An 8,942-nucleotide genomic window follows, 5' to 3' on the forward strand; every position below is an offset into this window, starting at 1 on the left:
CTTTAGTCTTTAAGACATAGACCCAAAATTTTCATGTGCAATCATCAATAAAAATAATGAAGTAAAGTGCATCACCCAAAGTTCTTATCTTTATTGAATCACATAAATCTGAATTCACCAACTCAAGCAACTCTATTTTTCTTGAAGGAGGATGAGACTTGAAAGAAACTTTATTTTATTTTTCTGTCAAGCAGCTCTCATATTTTTATAATTTAGAACATTCAAATTTGATAGTAATTTCTTCTTGGCCATAGCATTAAGTCCTTTCTCACTAATGTGGCTAAGCCTCTTATGCTATAATGCTAAAGAGCTAGCGCTTTCAACTGCATTCACTATATTAGCACAAGTAGAAATCGTAGTCCAATATAAACCAAAATGTTTGTCACCTTGAACCACAACCAAAGAATCCCTAGTGAGTTTTAATTTTCCACCACCATTGGTACTAATACATCCCTCATCATCCAGCACACCAACAGAAAGCAAGTGCAAAACAAATATCAAGTGCATACTTTACATTATTTAAAACTAGTTTAGATCCAGTACTAGTTATCAAACAAATTGTACCAATACGAGCCCCTTGGATACAGTCTCATTTCCAATACTCAAGGTTTCAAAGTCACGTAGCGTATAAGATAAGAAAAAATTTGTCCTTGATGCCATGTGAGATGCGGCACCAGAATCCACAACCCAACTTGACTTATCACAAGCAATATTTACTAGATTTGCATTAAGAATAGTAAAAACATCTTCGGAGGTGATGGTGGCTATGCAATTTTCACTGTCGTCTTTTTTTTTCCTTCTTTTCTTTGTTCTCATTCTTTAATTTTCGACAAAAAAAATTTATGTGCTCTTTTAACCCATAATGATAGCATCTCAATATCGTTAAATTTGTCTTAAGATTTTCTTGTATAATGTTCTCTATTTTGAGAATCATGATTCCTACTTATCCCCTAATTTCGGTCATCAAGACATCGAACGAAGAGAAACCTTAGGACTTTCGTGTCATATCTTCATTAAGAACGCTACTCTTAACAAAATTCATAGAGATCACGCCATCAAAAGCATAATTTGATAATGAAGTTCTAAATATTTCCCAAGAGTCTGGTAGAAAATCAAGTAGAAGTCTTGAATTTCTCCATCAAACATAATTTCCATAGAAAATAACTGATTCAAGATTCCTTAAAAATTATTCTAGTGAATTGTCATCGGAGAACCATCATGGTATTTAACTCCAAACATTTATTTTATTAAAAATATTTTATTATTTTCAATTTTTCGAGCATACAAACTTTCAAGATGCTTTCATAGGGACCGACCATATGTCTCTCTAGAAATATGGTTCAATATATTGTTGTCAATCCACTACCTAATAAAACCACAAATTTGTATGTGCAACAAGTTTCACTCTTTATCGACTTTATTCAGGTTTTATAATGTCAAAGACTGGTTAACAAAAATTCTTGGCATAGAATAGATTTTTCATTTTTTCTTTTCAAATAACATCATTAACGTCATTCAAAGTAACCATTATACTTGTGTTGTCTTTCATTATTTATCAAAAGATACAGATATTGCAACCCGTGGTCTCTTTACCAGTTTGTTGGGTAAACGAAAAATAACAATCAAAGTAATTTCAGTAAAATAATGAAAATAAAATGAAAAAATTATGACACCAAGAATTTTACATGAAAACCCTTTAAATAAGGAAAAAATCGTGGATCAAGAAATCAATTGATATTACTATAGTAAGAAATTTTACATAATATAGTTACAAGTATAGTATTCAAAGTGACTACAACACACTAAAAAAACTCTCTTTTGACTAGCATCGAACTAAAATATCACTCACTCAAAAAAATTTCACAAACTATTTTCATCACAATATGTGAAATACCTCACTACTCTCTCTATATTATTTTTTCTCTCTCTGGTGTCTTGAACCAATGAGCTGACGAGTTCTTTTTATAGTTAACAAACTTTCCATATCGATATCATTAGTGACATCAAAAAATCATTGAAAATCAAATATTTTCTTGACTTTTTTCTAGCCAATATATATATAAGTTAGACAAATTAAGGGTATAGGCATGCAATAACTGTAGACTTGTATCTCCTGCATCATGGAGAATGGGGATGGACCTCACACATTGGTGGTTTAAAGTTACTCTTAAGGCGATATAAGGCCAAGCTCATTAATAGCATGCTTGACCAATCTTTTGAAATCAATTTATTTTTAAAAGTATTTTTTTTCAAAAATGTTTTTGGTGATAATTAGTTTGTATTTGGCTAATAAATTAAAATATACTTTTGAGCAACAATTAGCTTTGACTAAACTTTTAAAACTGCTTTTAAATATAAATTTCTATTTTTGTAAAAAATACTTTTAGGGAAAAACTACTTTTTAACTTATGAAAAACTGTTTATTCTACTCCCCCAAAACACTAGAAGTCTAATAAGTTGAGTAAGTGTATCATATATATTTAATTATATATATATATATATATATATATATATATAAATGACTTGAAGTTGGAGTTGGAGTTGGTGTTGAGGCTCAGGTGTGGGTTGGGTCAGATCTGTCATTAAAGATTGTTTTTTAGTTTTATTCAAATTTAATATTTGGATTTAAATTAATTAGAATAATTGTGTGCATCCGTTCAGGAAAGGAGCAATTTTCTTAAAAAATCTTCTTGTTGCATTCTTTTCGCAACAAATTTTTGTGGATGCAAAAGATTAACTGCAAGCAAAAATAAATAAAAAGAAATAATGATTTTATATAAACAAAATTTGTGGATACAATTCTGTTATTCTCTCGATTCTTCTCTCCTAAGTTTTTTCGTGATACGAGGGGCTTCACAGCGTGATTCTCGAATGTAGGATGATTTAAGCCTCCTGGAAATGCATTTGGATCTTCAAGAATTGTCTGACAGCACTTCGTCTTGTCGAGTTGACCTTCAGGCAGAACTTCGTTAGTCGATTCGTTGAAGAAATGTGTAGTCAATGCAGAAGCTTCCTCCAATGCTTGCTGAATGACCCTAGAAAATTATGTAACTCTCCTATTTATAGTTGTAGAGGGTAGGCAGTCCAAGTGTAAATAACCTCTTCTGCCTCATTTTGATTGGTCCATTCAATTTTCAAGCTTATCACAAATGTTATGTGACAAGGTTGCTTGTGATTAGCAAAAAATATGTCATTTGGGACACTTGGTGATATTTCATTCGCTCTTGAATTTGACTTAGATTGCCACCTCATTTGATCGTGTGGCCTTGCCTCATTGGTCTTTAATTTGACTGGGATGTTGTATCATTTGACACGTGGCATGAGTTTGGGCCTCAAGGTGAGATGGACCTTGATGAAGAATAAAAAGGGTTTATAGTCAAACCTAATTTTAGACCCAATAAAATATGGATCAAATCCAAATTTTATATGAATTTGATTTAATAAATTTTACGTCTCTACAGATGCCCCCTACTTCAAAGCTCATCAATGTGTTTGATTTGTCGGACCTGTTAGAGATGGGATTTGAAGTATATGTGAAGCCCTATTTTTTTTAAAGACTTGAGCATTTTATCAACGTCCGACTCCTCAAAGTCATGATTATCCGTGTAGAATAATGTGAATCCAGTGTAAATTCTGTTTAAGACTAAATATATCAAAATCATGTAGGATTTGGCTATTAGTCCTATACCAAATTTTGATAGGATTGATTAATGATGTTATTCCACTTCAAAAAGGATTAGGAATTTGACTTATTTTGGACACTTAAACATCCCAGTTCTTGTTGAAGACAACTGTGTTCAGAAGATTCCTTTTTAAAATAAAATTGGGGCCTTTCAGAGTCTATAAAAGGACATCAACTCCCCCTTTAATCATTGTAATTCAGCCTGAGCAGAAATTCAACCTCTGTTCTTCTCCTCTTTTTGCTCATTTTTTTTCACAATTGAGCTTTCGGCACTTTGGCGCATCTGTAGAAGAAGCTTCATAACGCATCGTGGAGGTGTCTGAATCACAAATGGCTTGGAGGTGTCTGAATCACAAATGGCTTGTAGTGTTGGAAAGTAGAATCACAAGTCTACGTTCTTTATGAAAATCACGCTCATCTTATCACCAGATCTGCCCAGGTATCGTTTCAAAATCAAACCTTTAGTTCTGTTTCGTCACTGTTTACTTGTTTTGTGCAGTCTCACGAAAACTCTCATATCTTGACTTAGGAACATCAAAATCAGGAGACGTTTTTGGTGTTGGAAACTAGACTCATAAATATACGTCTCACATGGAAACTACAATTATATTACATCCGAATCATCCTAGATATTCCTCCAAATACGTCCTTCTAATCCTGGTTCGCTTGTTATTTCAGCTTTGCGTAGCGTCACAAGAAATTTCATATCTCAATGCTGATGTGTCGAAATCAAGTGCCGTTTTTTGCATTGAAAATTAGATTCATATATCTACGTATACCATGGAAAACACAATCATATTGCATCCGAATCATCCCAGATATTGCTCTAAAAACAGCCTTCTAATCTTGGTTCGCTTGTTCTTTCAGCTTTGCGCAGCGTCACGAGAAATTTCATATCTCGACGTGGAAGTCTCGGAATTAGGTGCCGTTTTATGCATTGGAAAGTAGACTCGCAGATATACGTTAAATGTGAAATCCATCATCATAAAACCCATATATTTTCTCAGGTAAATTCTTGAAGTTTCAGCCTAAATTCTACTTGAAATAGCAAACGATGAACGATATTCTCCTGCTAGCGTCCTTACCTTGAAAGTTCATACTCCGGTAATAGGTGTCTTCCCACTTGACAGAGGCAACCTTGAAAGTTTATCCTCCAATAATAGGTGTATTCCCGCTTGATAGAGGATTTCCTGACATGTGTCTTGATCCAGACAAATGGTTGACAAAAGAAGAAATTGTCATCCTTGACTCCAAAAAGGTCATTAATACTACTGCTTTTGTGTTGCATTCATCTACACATGATAAGGAGTCTACTGCTACATATCCCAAAGGCTCGAATAAGGGTCTTGCTATATGGAATTATCCCCATCAGGCTTTGTCAAGTTTCATTATGTTACTTGCTATTGGCAGTGGGTAGAGGATGTCCTTATCCGTAGCAAGGAGGCACTGGAGCGAACTAAGATTTATGATGGTGTTTTTGCTTCTTTATTCACTTACAACATCAACGAGAATGTTTTGCAGGCCTTTTGTGAACTTTGGCATTTCTCGACCAATACAATTTGTGTCAGCATCGGTGAACTTTCTATTTCATTGTGGGACATGCATATGATTGGGGGCCTTCCAGTACACGGAAATTTCTTTGATGAAGTCGTCCCTTTGGCCAAAGAATTGTCACAAGCAGATCAGCAAGGAAAGCCCTTTTTGCCTAAAACTATTACTTATTTTTAGCATTCTATCGGCTTTCAAATAGTGCATCATCTAAGGAGGTTTATGTCCGTGATTGGGTGAATTTTGGTTCAAAGGACCGGAGCGGTACAAGGAGCCTTGACCACGAGGCCCTAAATAGTTAGCTAAACCAAAGTCAAATCACAGTCCGAACGGCTACATTGATATGTCATTTTTACCGCGAATAGAAGAAGAGAACATCCCTTTCATCGAGTTAGGTGTGGAAGGGTCTCTTAGAGAAGAGATAAACTTGGCTACTTTTCTTGCTTGCTGGATTTGCAAGTTCGTTCTTCCAATTAAGAAAATTGACCACATCCGTCCTAATGGCTCATGGGGAGAGGCTTTCACTAGCAATTCTCATTTTGGCTAGTATCTACAGAGGCTTGACAACGATCACAACTTCAATAAACTTAGGTGCAGGCGACATAATTTTTCCTATACAATATATCTATGGATGGATTGGTGCGTATTTTAACTCCTACTATCAAGCACGTTATTACAATGGTGCTCGTATGTGTAGGATTGCTGGGGAAAGGATGACTAGAAGCTTTGATCTTTCTGGTGCAAGACAGTTATTTCAAAATGTCGATATCTGCAATCTCCCCACCTTGGCCATGCTACAACCCAAGGATTTATTTATAGCAGACAATGGAGAATTGTCTAGTTCTTGGAATGATTATTTCATTAGTTTTCGTTCGAGCTACGTTACTCTATGGTGTGATGATCACTTTGTCATGGAGACTTATAGTCCCAATAGATTCAGCCGACAGTTTGGATTTGTTCAAGACCTACCTAGAAACTTCATCAAACGATCGTATGACGACACACTTGAAGAATTGGTATGACTTTGGGACTCTTGCACCCATCTTAGTAGTTCTTCAACCATTAGTATACCACCACGTCCCGAAAGGCCTCTAACAACTAATAGGTATACAAATTGGTGGTATATTGGTCAACTAAACCTTGTTGGGCAAAATAAAATTGTCTTAAAAGTTCCCATTCGTCCATCGGAACAAGGTAAGTCTTCCACTTCCTCCCTTGTTAAGTCAAAGACGAGCTCGTTGTCTTCTAAGTCTTCCCCTTCTAGGGGTAAGTTGGTGAAAACTGGAAAAGGATCAAGTCGTCCTTAATTGAAATTGAATGACACTCCTTCTGTGGCTTCGAATAAGACTCGTAAGCGAAACAATGATTATTTTACTTGAGGCTAATAGTGAAAAGATACCAACCAAAACTCCACTCGGCGATAAGATTCTGCCTATCCACATAGTTAATGAAGTTGTAGATGCTAATGATCACACTAGCTCAACGGAAGGAGACCAAGACCAACATTTGAAGCGCAAAATAAAGAAGGCCAAAGACCAATCTAGTGAGTTTGTTGATTTGGACAAAGCTACCATAAATAGCGAGGTATTTTCTGCTAATGACCATAGCTCTACTATGCCATTGACTGAACTCGCAGAACAAGTAAGATTACTTTCTTTCTCTCTCTTTTTTATTTAAGAAAAATAATAATACCCTGCTAAATTTTTTTATTTTTTTTCTGAAGCTGAATCTCCAAGGCATTTCTACTGATACGCTTAATGGCATTTTTGATGGTGTTACGAGTCCAAGTTACCTTGATACATCTTCTCTTCCTATCACAGAAGCTTTGACAAACAACATGGAGGTTGTGGCTGCCCAAGCTAAGTCGCCTAAAGTTCATGCACCTTCATTGTGTTTATCGTCATTTGTGGCCCCAAATTTGAACTACAAGAGACGATCTCTACTTTCAAGAAGTCTTACATTCTTCAGATGTGTGGTGCATTGCATAAATGTCTAACCATGTTCTCCATTGAATCTTTGGACAACTTTTTAAAGTTGAAAAATGGTGTGAACATGCTTATGGAGGAGCTCAAAGGAATTAACGCCATTAATACCTCTATTCTAGAGGGCTCTGTTAATACTTTCATAAAAACATATAAGGAGTACGACGCTATGAAATCATCTTCATCCCTGAAAAAAACTAAACAGCACCATCAAAAATTGCTCTCTGATTTACAACAAAGCCTTGTTAATGCAAAAGAGGAAAACACCAAGGAAAGAGGGCACATGGAGGATCTCCAATCAAATCTTTCTAAGTTTGATGAAGAACTAAAGCTCTTATCTGCAAAGAAGGAGAAGACTATTTCATGCATAAAAGAGCAGAAAGAACGGTTGTCTAAAAGCCAAGAGAAGATCATCACTTTTGAGGGAGAGCTTCATGCGATTAGGGAGAAACATCCGTTATCCGAAGACGAAGTGGAGACACTATCCAAACTGAAAAAGACGGTTGAGGCGAGTCATCAGCAAATTCTGGAATTTTAACCTTTTCCATAGTTTAGATACTTACTTAGGATTTTTTTTTATTGATTATTATGATGTAGTGACAATTTTGCCTTTGGTGCAATAAAAGTGACCTTTAGCTTTCATTCAAATGTTGTTTCGTCTGTTTCTTTTTTTTTTAAATGATCAAGCTAGATGAATTTTCCCCAATCACGAATAAACTTTGAGTTCTGTTGACAACATGCACCAAAATCAAACTCCTTTCTAATTAACCGAAATTAAATTTTTTTTAAGTTAACCATGAATCTGTCTGATTTCATAGTTTTGCGCGGCTATGTAGAAAATTCATAATTCAATGTACAAGCCTTTGAATTATAAACTGTCTTTTTTTTTGTGAAGATAACACCAAGAGTTACAACATAGGTAAAAATCATGACCATATCCTTTACGAATTTGTACAGATTTGTCCTTGAAGTTATCTCAGTTCGAAACATGAGGGTCTCTTTCGCAACTTTGAGTGGCTATGGTAGAAAATTCATAACTCGACGCAGAAGTCCTTGAATTACAAACCGCCTTTTTTGTTGCAAGGATAACACCAAGAGATATAACATATGTAAATATCATGACCATATCCTTTACTAATTTGTACAGATTCGTCATTGAAGTCAGCTCAGTTTGAAACGTGAGAGCATCTTTCGCAGCTTTGAGTAACTATAGTAGAAAATTCATAACTCGATGCAAAAGTCCTTGAATTACGAGCCATTTTTTTTTGTTACGAAGATAACACCAAGAGCTACCACATATGTGAAAATCATGACCATATCCTTTACGAATTTGTATAGATTCGTCATTGAAGTTTGCTTTACTTTACTTGTTTCTTCATTTTTACGAATCTGTGGTAAAATAAGCGAAGAAACGTTCAATTCATGCGACATCTACGTCACTTCAAAGTATTATTTTCATGCTCAAGTAATGACAAATCCTTTTCCTTTACTCTTTTTTTTAACTCATATGATTAAACTTAGAGTAAAAGCATACTCTAAGCTGCCTACGTACCTCGGGAGGATCAAGTCATAACATAGTTCATGATGATGAGTTAATTTTTTTTTATCTTTTTTTTTCTAGAGCCGTTTATAGTTTAGACTCATGCGAGCCAGGAGTGGACATGCAGTTCATACTCGTGCCTTAAGGAGTATAGACAACCTTCATGGAAAGTACTGCTTCAGGAACTTGC

The sequence above is a fragment of the Capsicum annuum genome, chromosome 3 (assembly GCF_002878395.1).
Source record: "Capsicum annuum cultivar UCD-10X-F1 chromosome 3, UCD10Xv1.1, whole genome shotgun sequence".
NCBI classification, from domain to species: Eukaryota; Viridiplantae; Streptophyta; class Magnoliopsida; order Solanales; family Solanaceae; genus Capsicum; species Capsicum annuum.